The 19,497-nt window shown below is 37.1% G+C and overlaps 1 long non-coding RNA gene across 3 annotated transcripts in view; it reads right to left on the reverse strand.

The window, feature by feature from the left end:
• Nucleotides 1-259: 259 nt before the first annotated feature.
• Nucleotides 260-19,497, reverse strand: part of LOC135320777 (uncharacterized) — a 75,083-nt gene continuing 55,845 nt past the window's right edge. For all 3 annotated transcript variants that reach the window (XR_010380109.1, XR_010380110.1, XR_010380108.1), the window contains one exon: nt 260-1,379. This is a non-coding gene — a long non-coding RNA (uncharacterized LOC135320777). The remainder of the gene's footprint in view (nt 1,380-19,497) is intronic.

Genomic DNA, 19,497 nt, shown 5'->3' on the forward strand with positions numbered 1-19,497 from the left:
TGTATCTGCTTCATGTCCTAGGACATAATTTGTAATTCATTGTAACTTCTTGATTAATTGAACTTTGTTTATAATGATAAGAAAAAAGTGTAGTCTGTACACCTGACAAGTGTGTCTGTATGATTATGCATTAATATAATCAGAAGTTTTGAATTTTAGAAAAATGGAATAAAAAATTTTAACTGTGAAATGAGATAACAAAGATTTCTTCAAATAGCAAATGACTTTTCTGGATTTCTTTGACATTACAAGAAATCTAGAAAAGTCCAGTGGTCTGGCAGCTGTGGCTTATTACCCAGCTGCACAAGTGAATTACTGTTTTGAACACTGTGGAATCGTGGAATGAAGAGGTTTCTAGGTGTTCTATTGCTTGGGTAGACTGCCCTACTAGGACATTGCTAAGATTTATGTCAGAGAATGTTTTGCCTATGTTTTCTTCTAGGAGATTTACAGTGTCTTGCCTTATATTTAATTCTTTAAGACATTTTGAGTTTATTTTTGTGTATGGCGTGTGGGAGTTCGAACTTCATTGATTTGCATGTTGCTGTCCGGTGTTCTCAACACCATTTGCTGAAGAGACTGTCTTTAATCACTGTATTTTCTTGCCTATCTTTGTCAAAGACTAATTGACTGTAGGTCTGTGGGTTTATTTTTGGGCTTTCTAGTCTGTTCCATTGATCCATAAGCCTGTGTTTATGTCAATAACATTCTGTCCTGATGACTGTAGTTCTGTAGTGTTGTCTGAAGTCTGGGAGGGTTATTTCTCCAGCTTCATTCTTTTTCTTCATTTTTGCTTTGGCAATTCTGGGTCTTTTGTGGTTCCATATAAATTTAAGATTATTTGTTCAAATTTTATAAAAAAAAAGTCCTGTGTAATCTGATAGAGATCACATTAAATCTGTACATTGCTTTGGGCAGTATGACCATTTCAACAATATTGATTCTTCCAATCCAGGAGCATGGGGTATCTTTCCATTTTTAGAAACTTCTTTAATTTCCTTCATCAATGTTTTATAGTTCTCCGTTGAATTTTATTAAGTGTGTTTTCTGCATCTATTGAGATTATCATGTGGTTTTAGTCCTTTCTCTTGTTGTTGTGAATTATTACATTGATTTCTATGTGTTGAACCACACTTGTGTCCCTGGGATGAACCCAACTTGATCATAATGTATGATCTTTTTTATGTGCTGTTGCATTCTATTTGGTAGTATTTACTTGAGGATTTTTTGCATCTATGTTCTTCTGTGATATTGGTCTTTAATTCTCTTTCTTGGTGGTGTCTTTGCCTGTTTTTGGTATCAGACTGATGGTGGCTTCATAGAATGAGTTTAGGAGAATTCCCTCCTGCTTGTTTTCTTTCTATCAGCTTTACAATGTTCTGGAAAGCACAAGAAGAAAATATGGTTAAGTGGCATAAGGCTGTGACTATGGTAAGTCCACCTAACGAGTAGTTTTCCCAACAACATAAATTCTTTTGTAACAAAAAGGGAGGGAAAATGACTGCTTTAAGATGCAAGATGTGAAAGGCTATTCTACCACACACATTTCTTGTCAGTCACACAGAAGTTGTCAAATAATTATCCCCTGCCACTCAGAAAAAGATAATACTGTGAGAACACACTGTCCACAGAATCCCCTGTCCACTTCAGCATAGGCATCAATTTTTCTGCCCTGCTCAATGAGGACACACATCTGCGGCTACAGGAAAGAGCCCTGATGCCCAAGCACCATCACATCCCATGACAAGAGCCATTCCCTTCCCCTGGGGGGGCAGACAAACTCAGAAAGCCCCCAAAGCATGGGCGGATGGCCTTAGTAGTGTTCGTTTTTCAAGGCTCCGAGCCCCAAAGTATGTTGTTTGCATCCAAAAAGAGGCCATATTAACAGATACACACCATTATATATAAAATATATAAGCACAAGGACCTACTGTATATCACAAGGAACCATATTCAATTTCTTGTAATAACCTACAGTGGGAAAGAATCTGAAAAAGAAAAAAATATATATATAATGAATCACCCTGCTGTACACCTGAAACTAACACAAAATTGTAAATCAAATATACATCAATAAAATGTATTGAAAATGCAGCTCTAAAGAGAAATACAGTCATGGTGTGAGCTGCCAGGCCCAGTGAAGGAATTTTGAGAGGTGAATGTTTTAAAAAATAATTCCTAATACCCTGAGATAACTATTTCCAGGATGGTGCAATTTTACCTTTAAAAAGGGAAAGAAAAAAAACCAAAAAACAAAAAACTCAGACATCACCATCCTGGAATTAACCAGCACACAGTTAAATTTTGGGAAAGAAAACACAAAACAGTAATGCAGTCATTCATCAAATTCAGAAAGCAAAACCAAAAATGCTAGCTCCTTACTGCTTGATTTCAAACAGAAGGCTGGTAAAAGTTACAGCATGAAAACGTAATTCTAATAATTAAACAAAACTTCATAAAATGAACAGGACTGGCAAAAGTATGTTTCTGGTAAATCAACTCAGGGGATGTCCAAATATAATGCAAACAACTCATGCAATTTTGAATTTTCCAGAAGCCTCCCCAACTTTTTTAAATAAGTAAAAAAAAAAAAAAAGGAATTGATTTTAGCAATATATTTATATTTAATCCAATAGAGCCAAAATACTATCATTGCTTCATATAATCAACAGAAAAATATATGAGATATTTCACATGCTTTTATTCATACTAGACCTTCAAAATCTGAGTCTATTTTACATATACCGAGCATCTCAACTTCAGCTGGCTATGTATCAAGCAAGCAATATTTACATGTGGCTAGCGGCTGCCACTTTGTTTTTCTGTGCTTTGTTTTGTTTTGTTTGTTTGTTTGTTTGTTTGTTTTGTTTTGTTTGTTTGGGAGGGTAATTAGGTATTTATTGATTTATATTTAATGGAGGTACTGGGGAGTGAACCCAGACTTCGTGCATGCTGAGCACATGTTCTATCACATAGCTATACCCTCCCCCCTAGCAGCTGCCACTTTGGAGAGGGCAGATCTCAATGGATACTTTGCACTTATTTGTAATTCCAAGTCTTCTCAAAAAAGAATCCCAATGGCAACCTCTTAAATGGATGCCTTCAGAAAATATAATTTCAAATATAATTTTTAAGTTTTTCCACTTCACCAAGGATGCTCTCTACTGTGATAATCAAGCAGATGGCTTCCCTATCCCTCATGGAGTCCCTGAAAGCAGCTGGTAATGGGAGAAGAATGGGAGACTTCTGAACTCTCTGTGCCTTTGAGGATCACTTTGGAGAAAAGAGACATTTTACTTCTGTTCCAGTCTCTTCACCTCCCCAGAAAAGTGTCTTCACTTCATCACCATGTCCTTTCTTTCCTCGAATCCACCTCTCATTCCACTGCTGTCGGTTTTAGCCTCCCCAAACAGAAAACCAGTGGTACTCCCCCATTTTTAACACATCACCAAGCCTCAGTGTGTCCTTCTACAAAAATACCCCACTACTTTTCCTCACCCTGACTTTGGCTTCTCCACACCCAGTCTCTTGTAGTCTACATGTGAACTAAGATTTAAGAATTACCCCACCTCCCAGCCCTGACACATACACCCTCACTGCTGTTAATGGCCTGTTGCCACTTTCTCAGACAGTGACCTTCATGTCCCCCACACCTGTGGTCTTGGTTGTTCATGGACCTGGGAATCTACCTTTGTGGGACTGTGGAATTCTGTTCATGCTAGTTCCATTCCAGGCCATCCGGTTCTAGACACATGTCCCAGGAAACCATTTCCAGTGATTCTGGACTCCCTGACCCCACCTTTCCTTGGAGCACATGCTCATCAACAGCACCACGCCAACCCTAACCTCAGCAGGTCCACAGTGGAATCTGCACTCGGTTCCTCTCCACTCCCCACAAGCATGACTCACTCTGCTCTTCTACACATTCAGGGAAGAGGTAAGGTCCTTCCTATAGTTACAGTGTGTCTCCTACCACCATTTGTCCCTACCTTCCTCCAGGGTATATCCAAATTTGGAATAAATGACACTTGTAAAAATTATCTGAACTTTGGAGAAGCTAGTGTGTGAATCAACCTATCTTGCTATGGTGGCTTCAGAGATATTTTAAAAGAACTAGATTAAACTGCATCCTGATTTTTCTTTATTGCACGTGAAAGTGTAAATAAGAAGACAATGGAAGACCTTCCTAATGTCTAATATAAGCCAGGGTATAACAAGTTGCCCGTTTTTATTAGGTTTTGAAGATTTTTATGTTTTTTTTTTATTTTTTAAGTGAAAGGTCTTTATTTTAGAAAACAAATCAATATGATTAAATTTAAGTTTGACAGAATCTACAGTTAATGACAAATTAATAGCAAGTAATTCATGCCAAGAACTTGAGCTACACATTTCCATCTTGCGTCTGCCAGGGACCAGTGATCAGTACAGAGACCGAGCTTGGTTTGATATTTATATTTGTAGCTGTGCTTCTTTAAATTTTTCTCAATGGAGGCAGCTAGCCCACCAAAATAATGTTTTCGATTTCTTTAAATTTTAAAGACAGAAGAAAAACTCATTATGTTATTTGTCAGATCTTGTAAACTCTTGTAATTCTAGTACCCTCGGAGACCATAATGATGGCTTCATAAGCAGTACATACAAGTGAATATTTTGATGATGCTGATTGGTAGACATATATCTCAAAACGTTTTGAGAAACGATTTCTTTGTGCTGTGGATGTATTTGAGGTCCCCCACTGCCTTGGTGCTGTGTTCTTCCACTTGGAGTGAGACACTCACTCCCCTGTCACAGCTAAGATGGCTGATCAGAGAACATGGAGTGAGCATCAGCTAGCCTGAAGTCCCTAACACTTCCCTTCCATGTCGGATTTCCATGAGAATGAAGCCCAAAGGGAAAAACGAAGAGTGGAAGATATTAAATTTGGTTTGGGCTCATTGCCTGTTTTTCTCAAAATCAGTGCAAGTTTTCTCCTAACCCACTGTGATTTCATTTGGATAGTGACAGTGGGTTCATCTGTATGTGCTCTCTGAGCATTTTTGCTAGTTTAATGACAACTTTTTTTTTTTACTTTTTAAAATTGAGTTATAGTTAGTATACAATGCCTCAATTTCTGGTGCACAGCGAAATTCTTCAGTGATACATAAATATACATATATTAATTTTCATATTCTTTTTAAAAACTTGGCTACCACAAGATATTGAATATAATTCCCTGTGCTATACAGTAAAAGTTGTTTATCTATTTTGTATATGTCACTCAGTATCTGCAAATCTCAAATTCCCAGTTTATCCTTTCAAAATCCCCTCTCCCTGGCAACCACAAGTTTGTATTATATGTCTGTGAGTCTGTTTTTGTTTTATATATAAGTTCATTTGTCTTATTTTTTAGAGCCCACATATAAGTGTTATGTGGTATATTTCTTTTTCTGGGTTAATTCACTTAGAATGACATTCTCCAGGGACATCCACGTGGCTACAAATGGCAATATGTTCTCAATTTTCATGGCCGAGTAGTATTCCATTGTATAAATATACCACAATTTCTTTATCCAGTCATCTGTCAATGAACATTTAGGTTGCTTCCATGTCTTGGCTATTGTAAATAGTGCTGCTATGAACATTAGGGTGCAGGTGTCTTTCGGAATTAGGGATTATTCTGTATATATGCCCAGGAGTGGGAACACTGCATCATATGTTAAGTCTACTTTTGGTCTTTTGAGGAATCTCCATACTGTTTTCCACAATGGCTACACCAAACAACATTCCCACCAACAGTGTAGGGGGGTCCCTTTTCAACAACACCCTTTCCAGCATTTGTCATTTATAGACTTTTGAATGATGGTCATTCAGACTGGTGTGAGGTGAAGCCTCATTGTAGTTTTAATTTGCATTTCTCTGATAATTAGAGGTATTGAGCATTTTCTCATGTGCTTTTGGCCATTTGTATGTCTTCATGGGAGAATTGCTTGTTTAGGTGTATTGCCATTTTTGGATTGGGTTGTTTCTCTTTTTCTTATTAAGTCATATGAGATGTTTATATATTCTGGAGATTAAGCATTGTCAGTTTCATCTTTTGCACATATTTTCTCCTAATCTGTAGGTTGCCATTTTGTTTTGCCTATGGTTTCCTTTGTTGTGCAAAAGCTTTTAAGTTTAATTAGGTCCCATTTGTTTATTTCTACTTTTATATCTATTTCTTTGGTAGACCGCCCTGGGGAACATTGCTGAGATGTATGTGAGATTATGTTCTGCTTGTGTTTTCTTCTAAGAGGTTTATTGTGACTTGTCTTATGTTTAAGTCTTTAATCCATTTTGAGTTTATTTTTGTGTATGGTGAGAGGGAGTATTTTAACTTCATTGATTTACATGCTGCTGTCCAATTTTCCCAACACCATTTGCTGAAGAGACTGTCTTTATTCCATTGTATGTTCTTGCCTCCTTTGTTGAAGATTAATTGACCAAAACATTGTGGGTTCATTGCTGGGCAATTTTGTTCCATTGGTCCATATGTCTGTTTTGTATCAATACCATGCTGTTTTGATTAATGTAGCTCTGTAGTATGGTCTGAAGTCTGGGAGGGTTTTTCCTCCAGCCTAATTCTTTTCCTTCAGTTATGTTTTGGCAATTCTGGGTCTTTTGTGATTCCATATAAATTTTATAATAATTTGTTCCACTTCTGTGAAATATGCCTTTAGTAATTTGATAGGGATTGCATTAAATCTGTAGATTGCCTTGGGAAATGTGACCATTTTAACAATACTAATTCTTCCAATCCAGGAGCATGGGATATCTTTCCATTTTTTAAAGTCTCCTTTAATTTCGTTGTAGTTCTCCATGTATAAGTCTTCTGCTTCCTTGGTTAGATTTACTCCTAGATATTTTATTACTTTAGATGTAATTTTAAAAGGGATTGTTTCTTTATTTCTTTTTTCTGTTGATTCATCATTAGTGTAAAGAAATGCAACTGATTTTTGTACATTAATTTTGTATCCTTTTGTACATTAATCTTGTGATCTTGTATCCTTGTAACTTACCAAATTCTTTCATTACTTCGTGTAGTTTTTGCCTGGGCCTTTTAGGGTTTTCTATATATAGTATCATGTCATCTGCATATAGTGACGATTTTTTAGCTTCTTTTCCAATTTGGATCTCTTGTATTTCTTTTTCTTTCCTGATTGCAGTGGCTAGGACTTCCAAGATTATGTTGAATAAAAATGGTGAGAGTGGAGAACCTTGCCTTTTGCCAGATTTTAGTAGGAAGGTTTTCAGCTTTTCACCATTGAGTTCTATGCTGGCTGTAGGTTTGTCATAAACAGCTTTAATTATGTTGAGATATGTCCCCTCTATACCTACTTTGGTGAGGATTTTTATCATAATGGGCATTGAATCTTATCAAATGCTTTTTCTGCATCTAGTAAGATGATCATGTGGGTTTTGTCCTTTCTCTTGTTGTTGGGGTATATTATTGATTGATTTGCCTATGTTGAACCATCCTTGTGGTCCTGGGATAAACCCGACTTGATCATGGTTTATGATCTTTTCTATGTGCTGTTGGATTCTGTTTGCTAATATTATGTTGAGAATATTTGTATCTATGATTCCTCAGTGATATTGATCTGTGAGTTTCTTTTTTAGTAGTGTCTTTGTCTGGTTTTGGTATCAGGGTGATGGTGACTTCATAGAATGAGTTTGTGAGTACCCCCTCCTTTTCAATCTTTTGGAAGATTTTGAGAAAGGCCGGTATGAGTTCTTCATTGTATGTATGATAGAATTCCCCAGGGAAGCCATGCAGTCCTGGACATTTGTTCATTGGGAGGGTTTTTTTTTTTATGCTTATTCAATTTCATTTCTAGTGATTGGTTTGTTCTGGTGGTCAATTTCTTCTTGATTCAGTCATGTGGACTGTATGTTTCCAGAAACTTGTCCGTTTCTTCAAGGTTATTCATTTATTTTCCATAAAGTTTTTCATAGTATTCTCATATAATATTTTGAATTTCTGTGGTATTGTTTGTAATTTCTCTTTTCCTTTCTTATTTTGATTGTGCTCTGACTTTTCTCTTCTTTGTGAGCTAGGCCCGAGGTTTGTCAATTTTATTTACTGTTTCAAAAAAAAAAAAAAACAACAGCTCTTTGTTTGACTTTTTCTATTGTTTTTTAAATCTCTATTTTATTTATTTCCTCCTTGATCTTTATTGTTTTCTTCCTTCTGCTGACTTTAGGTTTTGTTTGCTCTTCTTTCTCTAATTCTTTTAGTTGGTTAGTTGTTTATTTCAGAGTGTTCATCTTTTTTGAGGAAGACCTTTATTGCAATGAACTTTCTTTTTAGGAATGCTTTCGCTGCATCCTATAGATTTTGTGTGGTTTTGATTTTTGTCATTTGTCTCAAAGTAGTTTTTAATTTCTTCTTTGATTTTATCATTGACCCTTTGGTTTCTTAGTATCATGTTGTTTAATTATCATGCTGTCATTTCTTTCTCCTTTGTTTTTCTGTAGTTGATTTCTAGTTTCATGCATTGTGTTCAGAAAAAAATGCTTAAAATAATTACTATCATCTTAAAATTGTTGTCTTCTTTTGTGCCCAAGTACATGATCCACCCTAGAAAATGTTCCATGTGCACTTATGAAGAATGTATATTGTATTTTTTTTAGGATGTAATGTTCTGAAATATCAACCATGTCTAATTTGTATATTGTATCATTTAATTTCTGTTGCGTTATTAAATTTGCATCTGGAAGGTCTTCCAGTGAGGATAATGGGATGTTTTAATTTCCTACCATTATTTTATTCCCAGCAATTTCTCCTTTTATATCTGTTAGTATTTGCTTTATGTATTTAGTTGCTCCTACATTGGGTGTAGTTATGTTAATGGATGTAATATCTTCATCTTATATTGCTCCTTAAATCATAAAACGTTCTTCATCTTTCTTTATGGTCTTTGTTTTAAAGTACATGTTGGATGAAATCAGTATTGCTACACCTGCTTTCTTTTCATTTCTGTTTGTGTGTAATATCTTGTTCAATTTTCTCACTCACAGTCTATTTTTGTCCTTTTCCCAAAGGTGGGTCTCTTGTATGTGGCATATTGTAGGTTCTTGTTTTATTATCCAGTCTGTCATTCTAGGTCTTTTCATTGGAGCATTTAACCTTATTGAAATTTAAAGTAATTTCTGATAAACTTTAGTTTATTGCAATTTTGAACTTAATTTTGCAGGTGATTTGGCATTTTTTCCCTTGTTCCTTTCTTTTTCTTATTGTGTGTGTTTTTTTGTTTGTTTTCCTTCCTATTATCTTGGTTAATTTTTAGTTTTTGTGACTCTCTTGTAAGTTTTTGTCTTATGGTTACCCAATTTTGTACATATATTAACCCATTACTGTATCTGTTTGTTTTAAACATATAGAAATATAAGCTCAAACTCATCCTATCGAGAATGATTTAGATGTCTTCTTTTAGTATTCCATGTTTATTCTGTTGTAATTCATGGTATTTATCACCTTTCCAATTATGGTTTTCTCCTTTCAAAAGCAACCTACTTCTTTTTGATTTAGAGTATACCATTCAATATTTCTTTTAGTATAGATTTAGTGTTGCTAAATTCTTTTATTTTTGCTTGTCTGTGAAGATATTTATTTCTCCTTCTATTCTAAAGAATAGACTTGCTGGATAAATTATCCTAGGCTGAATTTTCTTTGTTTGTTTGTTTTTCATTCAGGACTTTGAATATATCTTGCCATTCCCTTCTGGCTTGTAGTGTTTGTGTTTCTGTAGAGAAATCAGCTGAAAGCCTTATGAGGTTTCCTTTGTAACTAACTCTGTTTTTCTCCTTATGCCTTTAGAATCATTTCTTTATCTTTAACCCAGGCCATGCTGATTATAATATATCTCAGTGTGTGTCTGTTTGGTTTCTTCTTGTTTTGGTCCCTTCATACTTCCTGTATTGGTATATCTGATTGCTTCTTTATGTTTCAGAAGTTCTTAATTAAGATTTCTTCAAATACCTTTTCAATCCCTTTTGCTTTTACTTCTCCTTCTGAGACCCCTGTTATGCATAGGTTTTGGCAAGTTTTATATTATCCCATAGGATAATTGTTTTCATTGAATTTTGTTCTTTCATTGGTTTTTGTTTTCCTCTCTTCTGTTCTGATTAGTTGGTTTCTGTTGTCCTGTATTCTAAACCACTTATTAATTCCTCTGCATTAAGTAGCCTACTTTTTTTTTTTACAACTTTTAACTCAGGTCTTATCTCAGCAAATGTGTTTTCCTATTTTAATTCACACTTCTTTATAAAGTTTCAATTTCCTATTTGACATAGTCTTTGCCTCTGTACACAATCACCTTTTGTGTCTTTAGTACATTTATCTCTCCTTTGAAATCATGATTTAATAGATTATCAAGGTCTATTTCATTGATCTCTCTTTCAGGGGATTTTACCTGCTCTTTTAAATGGGAGTTGTTCCTCTACTTCTTTATTTTACTTATATCTCTCCTGCACTATTGATTATGGATCATCAGTTATCTTTTCTGTTTCTAAAGGTTTTCTCTTTACTTATTTACCTAAAACAGATGCAGAAATAAAGCTAAAAAATAAATTTAAGAGAAAAGAATAAGATTTGAAAACAGATTATGAACAATAAAAGAACAAGTCAAAGAGAAATAAAAATTGAGTTGAGACAAATTTTAAAAGCCTTAAAATTAGAAAATAATATCTGAAAACTGATTATAATAAATAAGAGAACAAAACAAAGAGATAAAAGCAAATTGTGAGAAATTAAAAATCTTAAAAAAGAAAAAAATTTGAGGACAGAGTGTAATCAATAATAGAAGATTAAAGCAAAGAGAAATAAAAATGAAATTGAGACAAACTAAAAACAATTTAAAATATTTTAATGTCCAATTTTAAAAGGGGTAAACATAGAAACATAAAAAATCTTTTAAAAGTAAAAATTTAAAAATTAAAAGAAAAAAGGGAAAATATGTGGATGTGTTCTTGTGGGCACTATGTGCTCTTAATAATTTTGTCGATAGCTCTGAAGTATGGGTGGTTATTATGTCTTCCTGTCTTTTGCCTGTTATCCTTTTTGTTGGGGATTTGGCCTGTGATCTGGTAGTAAGAGTCTTCCCTGGCTATTAAATGAGATCTCCTTTTTATTTTGTGGTTGTTGCTGCTCCTGTTCTCACCCTGCTACATGAACTCCAGTCACTGGTTCCAGAGGCCCTCCAGTTGTGCTCCTGATGTGTGCTTCTCCTAGTGCCATGTGTCATGTCTCTTCCAAATGCTGCATTGTGGTGTTGCACTTGTGCATGATAGGTGGTTGGGTCACCCTGTCTTTCAGTGCCCCTCTCAACTTCACTTCAGTTCCATGCTCTCTAGGTGGACTTGGATAAAATGGTCATACCAGCCATCAACCCTACTCTGTGCCAGAACTCTGCTACTTGTTCATTTGTCTTAGAAGCATTAGTTCACAGAGGTACTGCAGCAGAACTTTCCTATTTTCCTGGGGCTGCAAACAAATCTGAGTCCCCCCTATGAGGTTGCAGAGCCCCTAGGTAGGGATTGAAATTTCAACCCTGCCTCCACCTCGGTGCACATTAGAGTATATGGTGGGTGTGGTTGAGTCCCACCTCTCTTCTCCAGAAAAGGCACCAGAAATGATGCCACAAGTCTTCAAAGACAAAAGCTATGGCACCCCTCCCCCCAGGGCACACCAGCAGTGTTGCTTTGCCTTTATTTTTTCATATTATATGTGGGACTCATTTTGTTCTGCTCTGTATACCTTCCCAGCGATGGCACACAGCACATTGAAATCTCCTGAGGTTGCCTTTGTACAGTTGGCCCAAGTCCTCCATCAGGCTCAGGCAGTCTGTTTCATCCCACACCTGCTGGTTCGTGTCTAAGCTTGTGGATCATGAGGACCCTTTTTGCCCATTTAACTTTGTTCTGTCAGTCAAGGGCTATTGTACACAATTTCAAGCCTCAGAGGTTCCCCCTCCATCCAGCTGACCTCTTCATTGGAGTGGGAGAGACCCAACAAATGAGCACTATACCACCTTTGCTGCTCCCTCCCCATGGGACTAGACTGCACTATTTCCCTTTTTCTTCCTTTTATTTTCCTTTTCTCCCACCAGATTAATGGCGTGTTTTGTCTTTTGATGAAGGTGAAGTTCTGTCAAAGTTCATCAGACTTTCTGATTGGATATGTGGGTAAGTGGATGTCAGTCTTGGTGCATTTGTGGGAGAGGGTGAGCTAAGAGTGTTGTTCTACTCTACCACCTTGGCCCTTCTTGATTTTTTCTTTTTTTAAGTGTACAGTAGTCTAGTGTCTGTATAAGTGTCAATTGTAGTGGGATTTTGTTCAGTAAGCCTAAAATCTCTACTTTGAAATAAACTACTGGGTTTATAAAAAAAGAACTAAGTTAACAGCTGCAAGCCAGCATCATCCATTCAAGGGTGTGTTAGAGAAGGATGGAGGGGAGGAAAGGGAGAGGGGGAAGAGACACAAAGGGTGAGAGAGTGGAGAAGGGGGAAGTCCTACCTGCTAAATAGTGGATGCTTGCTGCCTTTCAACACAGCTCAGTGCAGGGGCACCCTACTTTATGCAGGAAGAGCTAGCTGTCTGGACTCTGATCTACAGACACTGCTCTCAGTTTCTACTCTGGAGTTGAGCAGGTGCTGCTGGAGGAGAGGGTGGAGTCAGGGCAATGGTGGTTGGATGGAAGCCTCTGATGTGAACAAGGAGCTGTGAGTTCAGACTTGCTCCTTAAGCCTCTAAAGGACAATGAGCAAGTGAGTCCTTCTAGAGAGACAAGGAGGGAGAAGGTCCTGTGGTGCTCCCACTGACTCTCCAAGCATCTAACTTGGAATTCTGCCTCAGGCTGACATCTTTGATCAAGAAACAACACAGGTTGCTTTTATTTCCTAATTTAATAAAAGCCTTTTGTTCACTTCCACAGGAAGCATAATAACAAATCTGAGCTACTTTAAGAAGAAGGAAAATCCTCACTGAGCACCTACCCTGCACCAGACATGGTATAATGAACTTCGTGGCTGTGATCTCAGTGACATCTGACAAGTCACTAAGAACTGGGATGAAGGGACATGAGCAGATACCAGAAGACAAAGACAAGCTGAAGGCAGATGTCATACAGACAATTCCACAAGAATGAATAGCAGAAGCAGAAAGTGGAGATGGTGTGGGACCACATGGGCAAATTCCTAGGTTTGAATTCCAATGAACTAGACAGGGAGGTAATCCTGGACTTAAAGCATAAAGATCATTGGTTTCACAGTTTCTCTGCATGACCAATTATTTTTGTTTGTTTGTTTCTTTTTGCTGTCCTAGATTTTCCAACATGGCAATTTTTATACTTCTTCGTCAACCATTCCCTTGACTGCTTCTCTTTCAACTCATATGCATAAAAGACTTCACCCCAGGACCAGATAACAAATCAGTTAATAACAGGAAGGATAAGCCTTCAGAACTTGCCAAGCAAAAGGAGAGATTGGTATGCACAAAGGTAAATATGTAAGATGATGAATAATTGAAATTTAAATGAGTGGCTCACAGTAGTGCTCAAAAAGTTCAAAGAGGAAAGGAAGGCAGGTGGAAGTGATCCTGTTTGTGTGTGTTTGTCTGTGTGAGTATGCATGCTGGGAAAGGAATTGGGTAATGGATGAAGACATCATGCAAGATGGTTGAAGTGTCAGTAACAGTCTTTGGAATATGAGTTGAGAAAGGGAAATAAAAAGTTGAATTTGGAAATGATGTTTGAGGCCAGAATGTAAAAGGCCTTGAAGGTCAAATTAAGATATGCTATCATATATTATAAGTCTTGTCTTTCACACCAATTATGTGTTGACACTCTTAGAAATGGTGAATTAGAGAGGAGATGAAGGGTTCCTTTAAATAAGACATCTAGGCAAACAACAGCACATTGAGGTAAATGGTACCCAGCAGTTGCATTCCACAAGATTAAGTACATTAGCATTTCTAAAGAAAAATAATAATTTATAGTACTGTATGTTTCCTACTACCTACAGAGTTAGAAAATAGCTCAGTAACATTGAATTTGAAATATTCAAAGGGTGAGCTAGACAGACACCAAGTAATCTTTTGTGTGGTTGAATGTGTGTTTCAAAATGTTTCAGTTTTTCCTGACAGTGGCCACTTTTATTGGGTATTTTCCTAGAAACAGATTTGCTGGAATATGTTTATCTGTATGTTCAGGTTAAAGTGGATACTGACAGGTATTTGCTTCTCAGGTGATTGTACTAATTTACATGCTCATCAGCAATGTACCATTCTTTATGTGCTCCTGAAAGTTAGGAAGTTCTGAGCCTCAATTCAGTTCTACAAAGGGTAAAATTTTAAACAATCTCCTTTGTAGTTCTCATGCATACCAAATTTTTAGAGTTATTATCAGTGGTATAATAAATAAATTATCTGTCCTTTATTTCTGGTACCAGACACAGAACTTCAAAACTCTTGGAATTTCTTGAGTGAGAAGACCGTCTATTATGCTAATGAGGTGACTCATGGTAGTGGGCCCCAAGTTAACTTCAGCATGAGCACTAATCCCAGAAAGACCAGCCACATAATTAGAGGGTTGAAAATTAGGGACACGCTGGACTCTGGGAAGATGGGAGTAGATGGTGCTGAGATGGAGATTAGTCATGTGTCCAATGATTTAATAAATTATAAAGCTCAAGTAAAACCTCTGGACTTCAAACTCAGTGATGCTTTCTGGTTTGTGAATACCCTGAATCCACTTGCAGCCAGTGTCTGAGTTTGGCATATACTAAGTCTGTGTAATTTATTTGTTGAACAACTTAATGCACTGATTCTAACCTGAGTCTTACATCCAACTCTTGTATCATTCTGGAAGTATAAAGTCTACGAGCTTGTGTCTCTCATGGTGAAGCTTGACATTTCTGTCCATGTGGGGAGATTCAGGAAAGGTATGACTAAACAGTGGGAATATTACTGTGTGGAAAAAGGCACCATCATAGGAAATGAAATACCCTAACACAACAATTTTCAGTTCAAAGCAAGCCAAAACAAATTGACTATTCCACTTGTGACCTAGGCAGTGAGCATTGGTCTCTCCAGCAAGATTTGGCCTCTCCAGTAAGATTAACAAGAGGACAGATGACTGGATAAAGAAGTTGTATATTTATACAATGGAATAATGTACATCCATAAAAAATAATAAAATAATGCCATTTAAAGCAACATGAATGGACCTGGGAAATAGCATTCTAAGTGAACTCAGAAAGAGAAAGAAAAATGCCATATGATATCACTTATATGTAGTATCTAAAAAGTAGATGAAATTATTAAAAAAAAGACTCACAGACATAGAAAACAAACTTATGGTTTCCAGAGGGAGAAGAGAGTGGGAAGGGCTAAATTGAGAGCTTGAGATTTGCAGATAACAATATATATATAATATATAAAAAACAATTCCAAATTGTATACCACAGAGTACTATATTCAATATCTTATGCTAACTTATGGTGAAAAGGAATATAAAAAAACATATATGTATGTTAATGTATGACTGAAGCATTATCCTGTACACCAGAAATTGACATAACATTGTAAATTGACTAAACTTCAATAAATAAATATAAATATATATATAGATATATTTTAATTATGCATTAAAATTCAACAATAAATTTTATTCTCTAAAAGAAAGAGGAGAGTGAGTGGAGAAGCAATTTGAAATGTATTTTGTATTTCATTATCTCATAATATAAGGATGATTCTAGTCTATAATTAATAAATAACTTGTAAGACTTAAACCCAGCAGAGAAAATACTTAAATATTTACTTTTGGGAAATTAGATTTTGCCCAAGAGGAAAAAAATCTAAAACTGATATTAGACATCCACCAATAGACATTCAAAAGAAGTGCAGTGTCTTCCAGTATTAGACTGACATGTTCACCTTTATTTCCTAGAATTATACGGATTGTGGGGGAATGGAATTAAGATAAAACTATGTTTGACTTTGGATGTCTGGCTAAGACATTTTAGTTTTAATTTTTGTTCACAGTGGAGGGTGGAGAAGTTTTGAAAGGCAGCTATGCTCACCATTATACAACCAATGCCTTCGAATGGAGAAGTTTTGATCAGTAGAGGGAAGAGAAGAAATTAGTACCACAGAAAAAGGCATTATCAAGGAAGGTAGAACAAAGATAACTGATATTGACTGTACATGGCTACCAGACTTTCCATTAGTTCATCCTTTTATTGAAGATTCATTGGATTACACTTATATTTACTTCTTTCCTGCAGAATGTGCTGTCAATTTTTTTTAAAAATAAGAAATGTCATGTTAATTTTCAGACAGGTATACAATATCTGTCTGAATAGGTCATGGAAACATTGTTTGGGAATTCTGGCCAATTATTAGTAATTTCAGTATCAAATCTAAGAAAGAGGAGTCAGGAGCAGCCAAGATGGTGGAGTAGAAAGACACTAATAGCTCACCCTTTCCCACAAATACACCAAGAGAAACACCCCAGGACCCACCCATTCACTCAGAACACCTACTGAACATTGACAGAACATCACCTTCTTCAAAAGACAAAATTCACCACAAATCTGGTAGGAAAAAAGTAAAAGGAAAATAGCGTGGGATGGATCCCACAGTGTGGGAGTGACAAATAAGGATTCACACTCTTAAACTGGGGGGGACGGAGGACTCCAAGTCTTGTATCAGGGCAAAGTAGCACTTGACCCACAAAACAATAAGTAAAATGAACACTAAATTTCCCTGTGACCTCAGCCCTAGACACAAACCAGCAGGGGGTGGGCTGGGGATGGCTGCCAGAGCCACGTGGTGGACTGGGGCTAACTGCACAGAGGCAATCTCAAGGGGCTGGAGTATGCTATGAACTATGTCTGGGAGGATATAAAGAACAGAACAGCCTAAGTTCTCAATAAAATTTAAAAAAAGAAAACAATACTGCTGTTGTGCATTGTAGGGAGAAGCACAATGCAGCTGGGCCATAGCCTTTGTCTACACAGGCCTGTGGCACCATTGCTGGTGTGTTCTTAGGAGAAGAGAGGCAGGGCTCCAGCACAACCGCCATATCCCTTAGTGTTCAGCTCCCAGGCAGAGGTGGATTTGAAACACGAATTCATAGCCAGAGGGTCCACAACTTCACAGGCAGGACTGAAATTTGTTTACAACACCAAGCAAAGGGGACCATTTTGCTATGCAAGTGTCTTTGTGGACCCACACCTCTAAGACAAAAGGGCAAGGACTAGAGTTCTGGCACAGAGTGAGGGTGAGTGCTGGTGTGGCCATTTTCTGTGAGCCCACCTACCCTGAGTGGATGCAGCACTGAGAGTAGTTCTGATCAAGTAGCATGGCCTGTGGGCCTCTGGGAAGAGTGAGCAGAATTTGCAAAGTGGGGTGATTGAAGGGGCAGCATTTGGCACTTGGCATGGTGCTCATCTGGTAGCATGAATTCAGTCACTGAGTGCTGGAAGCCCTACTGGTGTAGGCATCTAAGACAGGTGAGCAGAGTTTGTGTATCAGGGCAAGTGCAGGTGCAGTGTTTGCTGCTGGTGATGTCACTGACCTGATAGTGCATCACCAACCAAGTGTGTGACACTGACATTCCTGTAACTAAAGCTAGGACAAGGGCAGAGTCAAGAAAAAGTACTTAAACTGCTCCAACCCCACCTACTATGCACCAGAGCTCAGAATCAGGTCTGGAAGCCTCACTCCCAACAAAAAGGAAACAGACCCAGTCCCTGACAGAGCTGTGACAACCACAGAACAAAAAGGAGACCACACTAAAAAACCAGAGAAGGCTCTGGTCACCACAACACCAGCCACATCCCTAATCAAAAGGATAACAGACAACACACAGAAGAAAGACGTGGCTACCATCCATACTAAAAACAGACATAGCGAAAAAATTATTAGGTGTGCACAGTCTACACAGGAACACATCCTCTTCAAAAAAAAACTCCCTTGAAGGTCAGAGAAGATAACTGATACTTCATCATCCATAGAGCCAGAGAGATATAAGTAAAATGAAGAAGGGGGGGAATGATTCTCAATTAAAAGAACAATAGAAATCCCCAGAAAGAACAGTCAATGAAATACATCTCAGTAGTCTACTAGATCATGACTTCAAAACTGGAGTGATGAAAGCACTGAAAGAAATAAAAGAGACTATAAATAGAGAGAGAGAACATTATGAAAAGGAAATTGAAACTATAAAGAGGAGATAATTAAAAACATAATACTCAATGGCTATGAAAAGAGCCAAGAGATAGAGAGTCAAAAACAGACTAGACAATGCAGAAGAATGAATAAGTGACTTAGAAGACATGATAAGAGAATTCACCCAATCAGAACAGCAGACAGAAAAGCAAGAGAAAAAAAGGAAAAAAAAAACAATGAAAGCAATATAAGGGATCTATGGGATAATATATTACATTCCAACCTATGCATAATTGGTGTCACAGAAGGAGAAGAAAAACAAAAGGGATTGAAAAAGTATTTGAAGAAATCATGACTGAAAATATCCCAAACCTAAAGAAGCAATCAAATATCCAAGTACAGGAAGCACAGAGAGTACTCAAGAAGAAGAACCCAAATAGACCTACACCAAGACATATTAAAATTAAGATGGTGAAATTTAAAGATAAAGAAATTATACTAAAGGCAGCAAGAGAAAAATGAATTGTTAGCTATAAGGAAAACCCCATAAGGCAATCTGTTGGTTTCTCTTCACCAACACTGCCAGCCAGAAGGGAGTGGCAATATATATTAAAACTTCTGAATGAGAGAAAGCTGCAACCTAGGATAATTTATGCAGTAAGGCTGTACTTTAGACTAGAAAGAGAAAGAATTTCACAGACAAGCAGAAACTAAAAGAATTCAGCAATACTAAACCTATGCTAAAAGAAATAATGAAATGTTTACTCTAAATAGAAAATAAGCAGAGGACAAGGGCAAAGATGGTGGAGTAGAAGGACACTTGTAGCTCACCCTCTCCCACAAATACACCAAGACTGATATCCATGAACCCACCCATCCAATCAGAACAATTGCTGAACTTTGACAGAACATTGCCTTCTTCAAAAGACAAAATACATTGCAAATTGAGTAGGAGAAAAGGAAAAAAAAAAAGGAAGAGAAAGGAAAATAGTGGGGAACCGGTCCTGCAGGGAGAGAGTGACAAAAGAGAAATAGCATTCATTTGTTAGGTCTCCTTCACTCCAAAGGAGAGGTCAGTGGGATGGAGGGGGAGCTTCCAACGTTTGGATCTGGATGGAATGGCCTCTGACTGACAGAACTAAGTTAAGTGGGCACAAAGGATCCCTGTAATCCCCAGGCATAGACATCAACCAGCAGGGTTGGGACAGGACAGGCTGCCCGAGCCAGGAAAAGGACATGGGCCAACTCTACAGAGGCAAGCTTGGGGGACTTCAGTGAGCTATGTGCCATAGCTAGGGGGATATACAGAT

The sequence above is a fragment of the Camelus dromedarius genome, unplaced genomic scaffold (assembly GCF_036321535.1).
Source record: "Camelus dromedarius isolate mCamDro1 unplaced genomic scaffold, mCamDro1.pat HAP1_SCAFFOLD_121, whole genome shotgun sequence".
NCBI classification, from domain to species: Eukaryota; Metazoa; Chordata; class Mammalia; order Artiodactyla; family Camelidae; genus Camelus; species Camelus dromedarius.